This window comes from Lissotriton helveticus, assembly GCF_964261635.1.
Source record: "Lissotriton helveticus chromosome 1_1 unlocalized genomic scaffold, aLisHel1.1 SUPER_1_unloc_24, whole genome shotgun sequence".
Classification (NCBI taxonomy): domain Eukaryota; kingdom Metazoa; phylum Chordata; class Amphibia; order Caudata; family Salamandridae; genus Lissotriton; species Lissotriton helveticus.
Window position 1 is genome coordinate 158050 of NW_027611664.1, and position 17397 is coordinate 175446.

The following is a 17397-nucleotide window of genomic DNA, read 5'->3' on the forward strand; positions in this document are numbered from 1 at the left end:
TATTAAAGTTCTTTTTTGCAAAACTCATTGATAGTTTTAAATAATCATTTGCAGCGTTAAACTCTTAAGCACTGTCTTTCAAGGCGTGTCCAATGCATTTCGGGCATTCCGTTGTTTGTTTCTTCAGGAAACAAACATCGGACCTAAGCACATTGACGCATCCGCTCAGTGTCAATTCCCTGATGAAGGGCATAGCAAAAATGCCCGAAATGCATTGGACACGCCTTGAAAGACAGTGCTTAAGAGTTTAACGCTGCAAATGATTATTTAAAACTATCAATGAGTTTTGCAAAAAAGAACTTTAATATGGAATAAATGTGAACTGCAATGAACATTGAATGGAAGTCACTTTCTTGTTTTCAAGGAGGGACAACAATTTGTGTGCCAACTAAGGGATGAGACCAGAGACCCTCTGGCCTCACGTTTCAGTATTTAGTCTGACGTCGTTGGGCCCTCGACGCCACCTTGTTGAGCACCTATAAAGCAACAAGAGACTTTTGATCCTCATTTCAACTTTCTTAACCAACATCGTTGTGCATCTATCCGCTAAATAGCTAGTAGTCCCGACTCACCACACCGACTTCTGCTAGATGCACATTGTCACCGGTGATCCCCAGTCTCACTACACCCGGTCCCGAGGTGCAAACCCCCAGACGACATTGGAACTAACGGCTCCCTCTCTGTTGGTCTTCTTTTGCATGGGAAACCGGAGTCCGGGAAGTCGCCTTACAGACCAGACCTTGAAGCGCAGACCTACACCCAGAAAACCAAGCCGGAAACAAACAGAACGCCAAAACGGATTCAAGTCAGTTTGCCAAGGAAAGACTAACATTCAGAACCAGGAGGACTTTGATGTTAAAGTCAAAACGTGTAATTCCAATAAAACCAGCATTACCTCAACAACCTGGCGTTTCTCTCATCCCTGATCCACAAGCCCGGTCCACACTACCGTATGATGTAAGTAAATAAATTACATTGCTAATATACAATAAGGATGTGGGCTGAGTGTTATTAGGGGCAAAGCCTTGCTGATTGCGCGTCGGTGCTGCGGGCACCATAAGTAGGCTTTTGCTTAACTACTAGAGCGCTGACCTGCCCCTCGCTCCCCACGAGGGCGAGTCCTCTCAGCTGTACTCACTGGTCCTGCCCCGCCCAACTCCCGTTCTACTGTTCGACGTAAATAAGTCAGGCTTCCCCACAGTGAGTGAGCATTCAATTCAATTTCAGTTTTAAAAAAACATTTGTTTCAAAAAGCTTTACATGTCTTAGAAGCGTTCAGAGAGCTTTAAAGGCAATACATTCAATCATTCAAAATAGTCTGCCTTAAAAAGACTGTGCAAACAAGCAAGTTGTCAGTTAGTACTCTCTGGTACCGTGTGTCTGACCTGTGTCAGTTTCTCTGATTCTTCCTGTTTCTCTTGTTAAGCCATGGCAGCTTCTTGAGCTGTGCAGGGTGTGAGCATCTTGAAGGACAGCCCCAGCTCTACCCCTCCCACTCCCTCCAATGGACGCGCTATGGCTTAGCAAGAGAAACAGGAAGAGTCTGATCTGAGCCTCTTGTCACCATACATTGGGAATAAACAGACTCGCTGAAGAAAGGTTGCAAAAATGTAACTGACTCGCTCAGTAACCAAGAATGACTCAGCGAGCCTGTCTGCTCTGACACTTCTGGAAAGTTAGGGAAGGATTGGCAGAATGAGCAGCTTTTACTCCCATGGGACCACCGAGAGCAAAGGAGATACAGCGACCCCGGCTCAACACGACCCCATTTTGAAGAACATGGAAATACACATGGAAATACACATGTAGCTGGGGCGGTTGCCAGGAGGATCTAGATCAGTGATACTCAAAGTACGGCCTGGGGGCCGCATAAAGCCCTCCAGGTCTTTACATGCAGACACCCTGGGCAGCAGCAGCACTGGGCTGCCGATTACTTGACTTAGAACTAACATGAAAAAGCAACGGACATATACAGCAAACACTTATTTAAAGGTTAATTGCAGTTAGGAAAAGGAAGTAACTAGGCCCTTAACTTTAGGAACACCTTCATTCTTAAAGGCAGCCACTAGATATACTTGCTTTGTTTCCCTACCCCGACTTTACACCCCGCTGGCATCAGGGCGGCCCTCGGTCACACCACAGACCAAACTTTGCGGCCCCCGGGAAAATGTTGTGAGTACCCATGACCTAGATCAACAAAAGGCGGAAGCAGTTAGACACGAGGACGAAACAGAAGCATGCATCTCTAAAAGGCACGAACAGGAACCAATGAAAACAAGCATTGGCATAGCCAATAGGTCTCGCCTTTGGGACCTTATAAGTGTTTAGTGTTATATATAAAGGGTCCCAGACCAGAACACAGTTCTTGATTTTGAACACACACTATTTAAATGAATTTTTGAAACACACACTAAATGAAGGTGACCAGTGTTTTTAATTCACTGTACCAAGTAAACAATGAATGTTGAAAAATCAGACATTAAATATACATGATTCAATGCGCCCACAAAAGGAAGGGGAGAGGGGAGGTGCAGGAAGGGGGATGTATTTCACTAGATTTTACATCACTAGTTAACATTCAAGAACAACAACATAATACATAGTTCAAAGCATAATTCCACATACATGAAAGGCATGGAACATGACATATATCATAGCAAAAAGTGCATGGGGAGATACTCCTATAATGATCAGTATATCAAACTGGGGTTAGGAGTTCCTTATTGTAAGGTGTAGATGTCTACGTTTCGACCCCGATGGTGTAGGACAGTGGATCCTTACTGCGTGGGTCTTCGTCAGGACGTGATAGGTGAAGGGGAAAGAAGGGGCGTTTAACTCTCGTTGTAAGCACCGTTGTAAGCACCACGTGTTAAATCAGGGATCAAAATGACTACCGGCCGCATCAGTGTGGGTTGTACACCGTGCCGAGCCGGCTCTTTATCCACAAATTAATTAACACACGTTGTCAAGCTTGGCTCCGCATTACTGCACCGCATTAGCGTTTGAAGGGCCAACTAGCCTTATTCCAAAAAGAGACCTTTTTTCAATTGGGGCGCGTTGTCACAAAAGCGTCTGCAGAAAACAAATCCGCAATATTGTGGAAGAAGGCAAACCGGGATATTTTATCTCCGACCAAATCAGGGAAAGCCTCGATGATATTTAAAAGCCGCGTGTCACCATCCGCGCTGCTGACGGAAAATTCCGATAGTGGTGCCTGCGCGCCGCGTCTCCTGGAAACAGTTGCTGTTTGCCTTCTTCCACAATATTGCGGATTTGTTTTCTGCAGACGCTTTTGTGACAACGCGCCCCAATTGAAAAAAGGTCTCTTTTTGGAATAAGGCTAGTTGGCCCTTCAAACGCTAATGCGGTGCAGTAATGCGGAGCCAAGCTTGACAACGTGTGTTAATTAATTTGTGGATAAAGAGCCGGCTCGGCACGGTGTACAACCCACACTGATGCGGCCGGTAGTCATTTTGATCCCTGATTTAACACGTGGTGCTTACAACGGTGCTTACAACGAGAGTTAAACGCCCCTTCTTTCCCCTTCACCTATCACGTCCTGACGAAGACCCACGCAGTAAGGATCCACTGTCCTACACCATCGGGGTCGAAACGTAGACATCTACACCTTACAATAAGGAACTCCTAACCCCAGTTTGATATACTGATCATTATAGGAGTATCTCCCCATGCACTTTTTGCTATGATATATGTCATGTTCCATGCCTTTCATGTATGTGGAATTATGCTTTGAACTATGTATTATGTTGTTGTTCTTGAATGTTAACTAGTGATGTAAAATCTAGTGAAATACATCCCCCTTCCTGCACCTCCCCTCTCCCCTTCCTTTTGTGGGCGCATTGAATCATGTATATTTAATGTCTGATTTTTCAACATTCATTGTTTACTTGGTACAGTGAATTAAAAACACTGGTCACCTTCATTTAGTGTGTGTTTCAAAAATTCATTTAAATAGTGTGTGTTCAAAATCAAGAACTGTGTTCTGGTCTGGGACCCTTTATATATAACACTATTGATCACCCAGGTCCCACTGACCACATGGGTACAACCCCCCCTTGTATAACATACTTATAAGTGTTTAGCCATGCAACAGATGATGTTGTTGCACCAAGGCTATTGTGCTGGATAACTAAACACGTATAAGGTCCCAGAGGCGAGACCCACCGGCGATGCCAATGCTCGTTTACCTGATGGGCATTGGCTGACCGCTGCCTGGTTACTGAGGGCCTAGTGAGGTTGAGACATATTTGGGGGAGTTTTAGCCTCATCAGATGATGCTGTGCAGGCCCAGGTACAATGAGGCGCATCGGTGCTGGCTGGGAGTGCGTTCTTTCACTTTCGATTGACGGGGCTGCCCCCCTTCACTCTGGGGAAAGCCACAAACGGAATTCAAGTCGATCTTCTCATCACACAGACAAAATGTCACCGTTTGCTGAGGCCTTGAAAAGAGTGACCCAACTCAGGGTCAATGAGCATTGTGGATACAAAATAATCATCGACCGATGCAACAACAACAACAACAAACATGAACCCCGGGCAGCAGGCTCGAGACCCTCCAGCTCCAGACAGTCTTTGTATCTCTTGGCCTCACCTGGGGTTTCATGTGGGGCCTGGGCTCCCTGCTGGGGTCGAGCTGAGCTTTCTGAGGCCTTTGTGTAACCCCAGGACGATGAGCGTGGGTGAAAGAGGACCATAGATGGACAACTGCGCATGCGCGGAGGGCAGACACTGCCTCCCGCTGCGGCGCGCGAGCTAAGGAAGGCCTTGAATGAACTGCGCATGCGCTGGGGACAGACACCGCTGTTTCTACAATCCCACTCCAGAAATCGATGCAAGAAAGATTCACGGCCCAGGCTCCCGCAGCACGGAGCGCAGTGAAGGGCTCCAGCTCAGGGCCAGGACACGGGGGACGGGGTCCTCGCAGGGGAAACAATGACGGTGTCCGCGCGGTGACACAATGAATAAGATACAACATCTGTCTCCCGTTACGGAACACGAGGCGCCTCGAGCCACAACACAGGGTGAGATGTGTTTCAGTGCAAAGCTCCTAGGTTCGGCTCCTCTTTCGGGAGGGGGGAAGTGTCTTTCCTCTGCGCAGGCGCAGTGAGGCTGAGCCTCCTCTGTCCAGGGCAGTTCACAGGCTTCAGTCCCAACTCGGCGTTAGGAAGTTATGTCTTCGCTCCGCACATGCGCAGCAGTGACGAGCGGTCCTGCGCGTGCGCAGCGGTGAGACGCCATGTTTTGTTCACGCGCTTGTGGCTCGGCGTGAGCGTGTGCGTCACTCCGGGGGCAATAACACACCGGGACACACTCCTTACAGGCAGCCGGGCCCCCGGTGCCGGACTCGACGGGGCTGCCCCCAGCTCTCCCCCAGGCCCTGCAGCCCCCACTGAGCGGTGCACAAGGAGAGGTGAGGCACTCTAATCCCAGTTTCCAAGCTCCATTGGTACTGTACTCTTTGCGCGTGCTGAAGACAGTGTCTGTTTTCCGCGCATGCGCAGTTGCACGGCGTGTCAGACTGTCTATTTTAAGCCTGGCTGCAGCATCCCCGTTTCTAAGGCGCATTGTTTGTAACTGGGACATTTCAACAGCCGCTGGGGCTGGGAGAAGCGTGGAGCTGCTGGCTGAGGGCTGCCAGCGCCCCCAGTGTGGTCATGGGACGGGCGGGGGGTCGGGAGCATTGAAGTGTTGAAGAAGCGGAGTCAGTCACCGGTCACTCCTTGTACAGACCCTCCCAGGGATCATAAGAGGGTCAGTCACCGGTCACTCCTTGTACAGACCCTCCCAGGGATCATAAGAGGGTCAGTCATCGGTCACTCCTTGTACAGACCCCCCGAGGGATCATAAGAGGGTCAGTCATCGGTCACTCCTTGTACACACCCTCCGAGGGATCATAAGAGGGTCAGTCACCGGTCACTGCTTGTACAGACCCTCCGAGGGATCATAAGAGGGTCAGTCATCGGTCACTCCTTGTACAGACCCCCCGAGGGATCATAAGAGGGTCAGTCATCGGTCACTCCTTGTACAGACCCTCCGAGGGATCATAAGAGGGTCAGTCACCGGTCACTCCTTGTACAGACCCTCCGAGGGATCATAAGAGGGTCAGTCACCGGTCACTCCTTGTACAGACCCTCCGAGGGATCATAAGAGGGTCAGTCATCGGTCACTCCTTGTACAGACCCCCCCGAGGGATCATAAGAGGGTCAGTCATCGGTCACTCCTTGTACAGACCCTCCGAGGGATCATAAGAGGGTCAGTCATCGGTCACTCCTTGTACAGACCCCCCGAGGGATCATAAGAGGGTCAGTCATCGGTCACTCCTTGTACAGACCCTCCGAGGGATCATAAGAGGGTCAGTCACCGGTCACTCCTTGTACAGACCCTCCGAGGGATCATAAGAGGGTCAGTCACCGGTCACTCCTTGTACAGACCCTCCGAGGGATCATAAGAGTGTCAGTCACCGGTCACTCCTTGTACAGACCCTCCGAGGGATCACAAGAGTGGCAGGAATTTGATGCTTTTGCAGATTATGTTTTCTGAGAAAACCGAAGCCCCCTGCAAGATGCCACATTTGTCAGACACCAGATGCTCCTGCAGTGCAATTAGGATGATGATAGCAAGATATGGGCTGGATCTGAGCCTACACCTGCGTAAAATGAGTGTCATTTAAGCAATACATATTCGGAGGGCACGAATGTGTGTTTGTCGACACGGCCGAACATACTATTCAGTGGACTAATATGTATTGAGTTACTCTTTCTCTTAACTATAATACACTTGTGTAGTATCCTGTTTTAGCCCTTTAAGTGTCTCGCTGTAATATCCCTTTAAGTGTCTCGCTGTAATATCCCTTTAAGTGTCTCGCTGTAATATCCCTTTAAGTGTCTCGCTCTTACATGCTTGCATCCCTCTTGTATCTTTTGAATACCGGTGCTCCATGTTCTACAGGACACTGTTATGATTCTATTATGTACCACTGTGTTCATTCCATTATATGCCACTGAAGTACTTGGATGTGCTCTTTCTTTATGGAATAAATCTTCAACTTAATTCTTCTTCTGCTTGTCATCTTTGCAAGGAAATACTACAATAAATTGGCGACGTTTGGGATATTTTAAAAGAACCAACCTTTTGAAATTTTTACTATATTTTTCTTCTTCGTGGATTTATGATACCAGCCATCAGTGGATTTCTTCACTTGCTATTCATGCTTTCTTCTTCTTCATGAACATTTTTATGGTTTAAACTACAATTGCTGCCAACCCATTTTCTTTTTTTTATTGAACTTCTTTTACTTAAAAAAAAACAACTATTGAACTATTTCTGGATTTCTGGATTAATACGTGAATACATTTAAAACATGTTTTTATCTCTCTTCTCACTTTCGTGACATTTAATAGTAAACTGGTGTTTACCTTCAATTTCATTTGGTTGCTGTTGTGAGTTGACACGTGCAGACTTAACACTCGCGCCTACTCGCATTGATGTTTGTTAATCTTCAATTTCATTCCGTTGCTGTTGACGCGCGCAAAGCCAACACTCGCGCTTCTCATTCGTGACTTCAATGCAACAAACGTGCATCGTCATACGTTTGCATCGTCATTCGTTGTTCGTCATTGCATCGTCTCCTAGCAACGCCCATAATAATCAGCAACCTAGAACATGGAGCACCGGTATTCAAAAGATACACGAGGGATGCAAGCATGTAAGAGCGAGACACTTAAAGGGATATTACAGCGAGACACTTAAAGGGATAAAACAGGATACTACAACTTGCACCGATTATATGGGGCCCCGGACTGAAAGCTGGGTATTTCTGGTTATCATACCAGATTTGGGCACACATACTCATCCAATATGGCTGAGTTTACTAAACCGTCGAATCGGGCGAAACGGTCTAGCTATTGCACGGTTGGCACTCTTTTACAGTGCTTCTGGCATCCGGCTCTGAACTCTCGACCATACTGAGTTGCCGGGTGACGAGTGAGGATCACGGAGGATGCCGCATACAGGTTACAAGTGACGCCGGTTAGAGTTAACTCGCACCACGCACCCTTTTTAGGTCTCGCCTCTCAATGCGCATGCGCATTGAGCGAGACTATAGGCGCTTAAACAAGGTTTACCCAAGGTTTGCCTAGACTGGCGATTTGGTGCTGTGCCCGTGCGCTTTTAGGTCAATGCGCAAGCGCATTGACCTAAAATGCGCGTGCACAGCATCAAATCGCCATCTGTTCCCCAGCAGCACTCCTCCCACTCCTTTGACGTGAAGCTTAGCTTCACTTCAAAGGCCCCTGCCGCTCTCCCCGCTCCGCCCCCTGCTGCGGCCGTGTCGCACTTCTCCTCCCCCCTCCCCACATTAATGCCCTCCGTCTTGTTTGTTGCAGTCTGTCTTCCTTTTGTCTCTCCCTATCCCTCTTACTTCACCTTTTTTTCTCTCCCCGTCCCTCTGCTTCGCCATCTCTTCTTTCCCTCTCGATTCCCCGTTTGTTCCCATTTCAAGTATCTGTGAGGATATAATGTTTATGAAAAAGCATCTCTCAGGCACTTTTCTCGCTCTGACAGGAGCAGCGGCAGCCATTCCTTGTCATACGCATTTTCCTAATTTGTTTTGCTTCCGTTTTATACCTCTATTAGTTTTGTTCTCTTGCCTTAATTAATTATCTTGTTTCCTTTCATGGACCATGGAAAATGCAGCTTTTGATGTCCGTGTTCGACGCAAGTTTGCGCCACTGAGTGCTAAAGCAAGAGAAAAATGTTCCGATTTTCGTAACTGTTTCAGTCATACACAAAAGCCTTTTTCATGCGTTCACATTCATAGCACGCCCAGTGCACTTATTCTGAGTGTGCGGATTGTGCTTGGATTGTAGAGCCGGGTTAATTGACTGGGCGTGCAGGAATTGTTTTGCGCCTCATCCCTAGTAAATACTTTAGTTTTGCCTTGCGCACAAAGCTTAGAGTACCATAGGCTACCCGTAAAAAAACTTTTGTAGTAATGTCAATCCCAACTTCAGCAACCACTACATCCTAGGTCTTGCTTGGCCATAAAATTCAGCTCTCCTCCTACGTCCCTGAGTATGACTCAAGCAAAGCAGGATTACCACACGCAGTTCTGCTCCGTCTTATCATAGATAAGCCTTGTTCCTGCAGCTGATGTTGGAACTCCAGACACAATTTAGCCAGGTGGTAATTCAGCCAGGTAAAATCGCATGAAGTTTTTTTTTTATTATACTGCAGCAGCTCCCATGGCTGGTCACCTGATTTGTTTGTCTTTACTGCTCCCCTCCCGTCAGACCTCATCGGCCCCTTCACGCCCCACTCCCACACCCCCTTCCTCCACCCCTACTGCACAAAGAGGCCCCCCGCAGCTCACTCTTTATTACACACCCCATTACCAGAGGCTTGTGAGGGACAGAGAAAACCGAAAAAGGCAATGACCATCCTATCACCTTCTTTTGATGAAACACAAGTGGCAAAAGAAATAAACCTAAGTATGCACACTTTACACCACTAATATCTCAAAACAATATAGAGGACGGGAACAAACACAATGATAAGTAATCATGCAGTTACACACAACCAGATACAGAGCCAACTAACCAACAGTAATGGCAAATTAATGCCAGATCAACAGCAAAGAGTTTGCACAGAGCACAAAACGAGTCATCTTTACACTGAACCTCACGAGTATTTTCAGACACATGCCTAGTAGAGTATCCAAAGAAATATGATTTTAATCCTTCTGTGTACATTGTAAACTGCACAAGAGGTAGTTGACACCCCTCGCATTTAGAGCACCCTGTCTAGTAGGTTTAGGCTGTCGTACATGTGCCTTCACTGCTAATGCTCGTATACCACTGTTACAGGGGGCATTAAGTGGGCCGGTTCCTGCTGGTGCTCAGCACCTTCACTTATAAAGCAGGTGCTAAGGTCATATCGAGCTCTCCGTTTATGCCCTCACCCTCTGGGTGGGAATAAAAATCTTAACTCTGCAGGAGTTGACGGTTTTAAATGTAACTTGTTTTTTTTAATTCTATACTGCGCAAACTTTACCAGAATATATTGGAGCGTTTACACCAGTTAAATTACACAAAGACAACAATCATGTTATTTTTAGTAGGCACTTGGATTGTCCAGAATCACAGTATTGTTAGCCAGTACCGAGACTCGAGCATGCTTTTCACGCCAGCTCCAAGGTCAGCAACTCTAGCCGTATGACACAACTTTACCCACAAGAACTAAAAATTTTTAATGGACTATACAACAAAGCCATAGCTGTTGCTTGTTTATCTTATGCAATCAACAACCAGTCACAAAGGCAATAGTCCTGATTGTTGTAGGTGTAATGTTACTTGTTGTCTTATATATCTGCATGCAATGACAGAAGCAGCAAAATACCAATCGAGTGGCACACTGCGAAGTACAGATTTTTAGTTTAGTGTTTAAGCCGTGCCCTTAATTATGTCTGTCACACCCATTTGAGAGGAACTACCCCCACCCCTGTTTTTTCATCCCACTTAAAGCCCTGCTGCTGAAGTCCTGGTGTCAATGTTGGCTAACATCATGAGGAGCACCAGTCGCAGCTTTTGTGCCAAAGAAACGCCATAGTGTGAGCACATGATCGTTGTTTTATTAATACATATAATATTTTACACACTACCAGGGTATGTCCTGCTACTAATCTGTGTGTTTATAAACTACACATTCCGTTTCAGTAACAACAAAAGTTTATGGTAGAAAGGTTCCTGCTTATTTCGCAAAAATCCATATTTAAAGATTGCCTATAAACAACTTAGTCAGCAAAGCCTGGGACAATGGGCCCGATATACAAGGGTGTTGCTATAATTTACGTGCTCCCGTTTATTCCTGGATAAAATTAAGTCATACTTCCTAACAGCAAAATCTTTCCAGATCGGGCCCTGCGCCTCTACCCGGTACAGTGGGGTAAATGGACAGCCTGTATGTGGCTGTCAAATTGTATACGCCATAAAAAAGTAACGCACCAGCCATCATTTGCTTTAAGTAAAGTTTCGGAAGACCAGTTAAATTTTCCAACAGCTTCATTGACCTTTGAGCCCACAAATATATGACCTGGTCTGGGTGCCTACGACATGTACCCTTCTTTGCTTCAGGGAGCTGTTTGTTTCACTTAAGGGCAGATTTCTGCTGTAAGTGAGCTGCATGGCTAAACACTTATAAGGTCCAAAGGCGAGACCTATTGGCTATGCCAATGCTTGTTCTTCCTAGATATGGATGTTTGCTCGGATACTAATGGTAGTCCCCGTTTGTCCTTTGTATTTGCCTTGTAGCATCCAAGCACGGACTATAATACAGTTCGCGAAGCAACACGCATACCATACCGTGCTTTTTGAAAATCGAAGGATCTTTACAGCGCACACACATATTGTGCGCTGATTTTGGGGTAAGCCTCATTTCTGCTTCTAATCAATACACACGATATAAATAGGGAAGGTGAAACCCTCTGTAGACTAGTGATTGCCGAGCACGTGATTAAAGCCACAAACCACAACACTAGAAGTTGATGTATGTCACCGGATATGAGCACTTACCATATACTCACATAATAGATGCTATATAAGCATGATGCAAGGGCTAAATTTAGACTTGTATGATAATGATAGTACCCATCATCTTTGTACAGAGAATTTAACAAGATTGACGTTCAAGATCACGTTTATTACCCAGCCGATCTTAGACTGGGTCGGACCTATAACCAGCCAGAAGGTATGTTTTTTACCTCCTGGTACTAAATAAATTCACAATCTTAGGATAATGAGCAATTACTAAATATGGTCACATCTGGCTACCCTCTTTGGGCATACAAAGAGAAGTTGTACTTTACAAGGTAGGCCTGAGCTTTTCTGCTCAGTGTGTGTTTGGGAGAGGACACAGATGAGTGTATTCTCACTGATGTATATTATTAAGTATAGTAATGCGCTTGACCCTTCCTACACTTTCCACCACGAGCACCATGGTTTTTCTTTGTGATGTTCTTGATCTGTTGCTTATACTTCAACCTTTAACCCTTTAACCCAGGATATTGGGGGCTTTTGTCTCTTCCTGTCCCTCACCCTTTTTTCCCCATCTACTACCTCCAAGTGGTGGTGGGATTTGTAATGTTGTATCACAACTTTGGAAATATCATAGCATGGATTCTGCTAAAGTGATTTTAGTGTAACAATCCCCGAGGAATTGCGGGATTACATGATGTTTTCTGTTTTTCTTTCCCAGCCCTGAGGAAGTCGTGGGCCCTACCCCATACGACGAAACACATGTTGGCTGGATTCTGAGCAAGATACTAACATTAAAAGCATCTTGTCTAACTATTGTGCTCATTCTGTAACTTGAAAGTAATTTAACTTGAAAAAATCAGTACTTTGGTGTGATAGGGCTTTACATGTACGTTTGAGATCTGCGGATCTATTTTAGGGGATTTTGGATGATTGCCCCTCCCTAAGCACCCAATAAAACAAATAATCTCCAGTAACCCAATATTCCCGAAAGACCTGGGAGTGCCATAATCCATCCAGGATAAAATCATCCCAGCTTTTCTCATAGAAAGTAGTAGTCTACTTTTGTGCGTGGAAGTGGTAGGTCATTCACCAAAGATTAAAGCCACAGGTTTGGATTCGGGTGGCGCTCTTTCAATGACGAGGCTTCTAATTTGTTACTGTGTCAAATCCATTGGGTCTGGGAACGAAACTAGAATATCTGCAAGAAATGTGAAATACATTGATTGCAACTGCTGTATGTATTCAGGAATCGCTGCTGCCCATCGGAATTGAGACACACATGTACATCAAATAATGCGGCTGGTGATACTAATGTTTCTGCGGAGAGATTGGACTTTTGTTGTCTATTGGCAGTTTTAACTGATTAACATGGCTAGTAGCTCTGATTGTAAATTATCCAGCTCCAAAGAATGCGTACCACACTTTTATCACAGAAATGACTGTATTTTATGAGGATTATAGCAATGAGTTACTGGTTTTGTCATAGAGATCCTTTTGCTATTCGTGCAATGTCTGATGCACTACAGCACCTAGCACTGAGCTGGGAGAGTGGAGGGTCAGGTGCTGTATATTCAGAAATAACATGGGTTTAAAACCACCTGCTGACGAATTCCTTGTGTGTCGAAGAGTTCTCAGGCAACAATAAAAATGTAAAGATGCCTCCTGTGAATAATGTTACTGCTGGAGAGAGAGAGGCATTTTGTCTAGTGCCTGTTTTTCCTCATCATGAAGTAGCGGAAAGGGTTAATGTGACTACTGCAAAGAACGTGTACTATGCAGACCACTTAACGGCATTTTATGTGGCTAGCTCAATGAGTTACAGCTTGTCACAGAGGTCCTTTTGTTACTTGCATTTCATTAGTTACAATCCTAAAATGGCACAGTTAGGTATGAACTCTCTTCAAGAACCTGCATTCAAACTGTGTGTATAGGTTAGAACATTCTTTTCTCCCTTAGTCTTTCATTATCCTAATGCTGCTAAAAAGGGTTAGTTTGCGTAGATGAGCATTCTTTTTACTTATGCCAATTACTGTGGTACGTTTTAAATCCTGAGTTTATGCTTCTCCAGACCATACACTCTTAAAATATACTGCATACTTGTATCTATGACGTGATTCCTACAACTTGCAATCCTCACCGTCATATGTAACATTTCCTATAGACTACATTTACACAGATATGATTCATTGTCTCTGTATAATGTGTGTGTGATGTATCGATCTCTGACACTCTACACTGTTTTGAGCAGCTCTATAAAACAAATAAAACGTATATGAGAAGGTAAGTACCCTTCCATCTTCATAACTTGATTTTTTCGAGTGAGAAAGTGTTACTCTAAGTGTCACACATTTGGTCGTTGGAAGTCATTCATGAGTACACTGAAACTATGAAAATGCCACACTTAAGCAATCTGAAACCTTGGCAGCTATGGAGATTTAGTGTGCCTCACTCACATAAATGCACTTTTTGCATCGGAGCATGATTGATACTGCCAGGATTCTGTTCCAGTGTTAGCCAGCCAGGTGTTCGCTTGGGAACATTTAAGGGATGCTACTACTATTATGATAGTAGTATACCAGGGGTGTTAGCGTCTTCCTTGTGGCTTTATGTAGCTCATACAGTCTCAATCTCCCTGATGTACGTACTGTACTATGCAAAGGGAGACCAACTTGGCCCATCAAAAGAGGTTGGAGAAGCAAAGATCATTCATGGAAATGAATTAATAATTCAAAATGTAATTTTAGATTAGGAATCTAGGAATAGGTTATCTGATTTAAAATAATCAATACTGTGTCTGTCAAACTGTTTTTTGTAAAGAGAGTACCACCAATCATTGTTCTTTTTATCTTTATTCCTTTCATAAGCACCCACGGGCAAGAGGGCACCCTCATGAACAGCTGCCACCACCACCAGCGCCGCGGAACGTTTGAAGACAACCACAACCAGGTCGACTCCCACCACCAGCTCTGCAGCCTTGGCAGATGGTTCTGGCGACCCCAGTAAGTCATGTTTATTATTATTTCTAACTTGTAACTATTCCCACTAGTAAAAGTATGGCCTTGTACATTTATACTATTTACTTTTCTTCAACTTTACTATCAAAGGTTTTTTTATCCCTTCATTTTCCAGTGTTTTTCTATCTTGTGCGGCTGACTTTCTCCTGTCTGTAACTTTTTTCTGGTCCCCTGTTAGGTTTTGCATGGACATCGATTCACCAAAATGCCTGGGGTAGCAGAAGTGACATCACACAGCCTTTGACCTTAATGAATCATAGCATTTGTATAGCGCACTACTTACTCGGGTTTATAGACGAGGGTTCCTCTGAGAGTGGTGTTGGGGTCGGTGTGGATCTGGAAGTAGAGGTGTTTGGTGGTGCTGAGGGCTTCGTCGGTGTTGGGCGATTCCTCCTCCTACTCCGTTGGTGCGGTCCCTGCTGGTGATCTTGTAGCCTTCCGGGATGGTTATGGCGATGTCGGGTGCCGAGGAAGGGTTCAGCTAGGTCTCCGTCAGGAAGGTGACGTCTGGGGTGGTTGAGTCGAGTAGGTCTCAGAGTTCAACGGCGTGTTTGCGGGCAAAGCGGGTGTTGAGAATCAGAGGAAGTTATATCATATGACCTTTAATCCTGAGTCTTTTCAGGAGGTGAAGTCATATAACCTTAATCCTTAGGACATCACAAGAATTGACATCACTAACATTCTATAATAACTGTATCATTATTATGAAAATACAAGTTAAACAAATGTCTGTTTTAATTTCCACCTGTATTATGGTGCTGATATGATCTTCGAAAGTGGTGGGAAATAATACTAGCTCTGAATTGTAGAAAGTGAAGCAAATGAGCCAAACCTCCTCTATGGAGTTTGCAGAGAGGTTCAGAAACTGAGGAAATGTTTTTAAGTATTGGGTCAAATAGTGCATTGTAAAGCACATTTTTCAAATAGATTAGCTAAAAAGGGCTCTCATTAAATATTCATGTCTTTTCCTATTATGCCAAGCCAATCGACCCCATTGTTTCAAAATGTGATCTAGGGCCCCTATATGTTAAAAAATATCTCTAGCATGTCAGGACCAGCATTTTATCATGGCTGCCCCGCTCCCATATCCCACTGTTGTGCTCCTATATGCAAAGACTTACCTCCAATGTGCAGTAATCATATCTACAAAAACATCAGCGAAGGAAAAACCCTTTAAGTGCAGCTAGTCAATCATCAGTCTTACACAGGCATCAGCAAACACACACGGGGGAAAACCATACCATTGTAATGAATGTGGAAGTAGTTTTCATGACTCTTCCGCATTAAGGATTCATCAGCAAAATCACACAGGGGAAAAGCCTTTCCAGTGCAGTGAATGTGTGAAAAGCTTTAGTCAGCTATCAATCCTGCAGAGTCATCAGAGAACACTCACGGGCAAAACCATACCATTGCAGTGAATGCGGAAGCAGTTTTAGTAACTGCTAAAACCTAAGGATGCATCAGAGGACACACATGGGGGAAAGTCATACAAGTGCACTGAATGCAGTAAAGGCTTTAGTCGCTCATCAGTTCTACACCGCCATAAGCAAAAACACACCTTCATTGAACACACATGGAAATAATCCAAGAGATGCAGAGAATCTGGCAAGACCCTAAACACATCAACAATAATACTGACCCATTTGTGGACACACACAGGAACATAAAAGTGCAGTTAGTGTGATGGAAGACTTGACTAGAAGGAAAGAAATAAAAAGGAGATATTTGTGGTATTATGAAATTGTCTATTCTCAGCAAATGTTCATTTCTCCACATGGAGGAAAAACCAAGAAGTACCAGGAAGCTTATTGGGCGACTAGCATAATGTGGAATAAAAGAAAAGAAACATATCTTTTCGAGTGAAACAGACATAAAGAAAAGCATCCAAGCACAACTGAGCACGCTACTGGTTAAAGCAACACTATGAACAATACTTGGACTCATGGGTATTTTCAGCGAAATTTAGGGATTACTGATAAAACCCGATAAGCCATCAACCCAAAACAAATGTACTCCCATGGAATGCTCATCCAAAAGTCAAAGGTAGTTCCTAATAGTGAACAGTGTAGTATACACGTCATCCAATCAGAAGGATGGTAAAGAGGCTTTACTCCAGGGGAGTGACACGCACAAGAAGAGCCAACACAGGCTGACGCACAACATGCAAAATAGGCAAGCTACTACCAACATTTATCAAACAATATCCTAGGACAAAAGCTAGATATGAGCATAGTTTTTGTTCTCTACACTAAATAATACAAACAACCACGTACATGCCGTTCACTCCTGTCTCTCTTTAATGAAGAGTGCTGTTACCATCAAATTTCCTGATACTCATTGTACAAAACATAGATGGAAGAAAGGCTGAGTCAGTCATACCGAGCTGACTGGTGTTCTGCCAGTTTATATTTCTATAAACCCTACCTTGGGAAGGCAAGAATAACACTATAACGCTATAAACTCTAAAGTAGAAAATCACTTGTGGGAGGGAGGCAGCAACTTGAGTCAGTCACACGTAATAAAAGAGGCACATATTTCCCCTATTGGAATTTATATCATAAGACAAACATATATGTTCAAAATCTGACTCAATGCCGATGAATATAAAAGATATTTGAAAACTGTAGACTGTATGAAGTGCTTTTTTAGTGTCATCACTGCCAGACGTTCATGGGCATGTGGCATTATTAAGAAATCGTTTTGGTGTAATAGTGGAGGAAGAAGGTGTTAGACAGATGACATAACATAACATATAACAAATCGAAATTGATCAGCGTGTGGGGGCCATCGGTATATGTATTACACTGAAAGCGGGACTACCTGATCAGGAT

The 17397-nt window shown here is 44.5% G+C and overlaps 2 protein-coding genes across 2 annotated transcripts in view; one reads left to right on the forward strand and one right to left on the reverse strand.

Annotated features, from left to right (window-relative positions):
* LOC144805785 (uncharacterized) overlaps nucleotides 1-4729 on the reverse strand; it is a 42976-nt gene extending 38247 nt beyond the window's left edge. The window contains exon 1 of the mRNA XM_078672270.1: nucleotides 4613-4729. The gene's annotated coding sequence lies outside the window, so the exon portion shown is untranslated. The remainder of the gene's footprint in view (nucleotides 1-4612) is intronic.
* A 535-nt stretch (nucleotides 4730-5264) lies between these two features.
* The window catches only part of LOC144805779 (uncharacterized), a 41444-nt gene continuing 29311 nt past the window's right edge, over nucleotides 5265-17397 (forward strand). The window contains exons 1-2 of the mRNA XM_078672266.1: nucleotides 5265-5431; nucleotides 14417-14551. The gene's annotated coding sequence lies outside the window, so the exon portion shown is untranslated. The remainder of the gene's footprint in view (nucleotides 5432-14416; nucleotides 14552-17397) is intronic.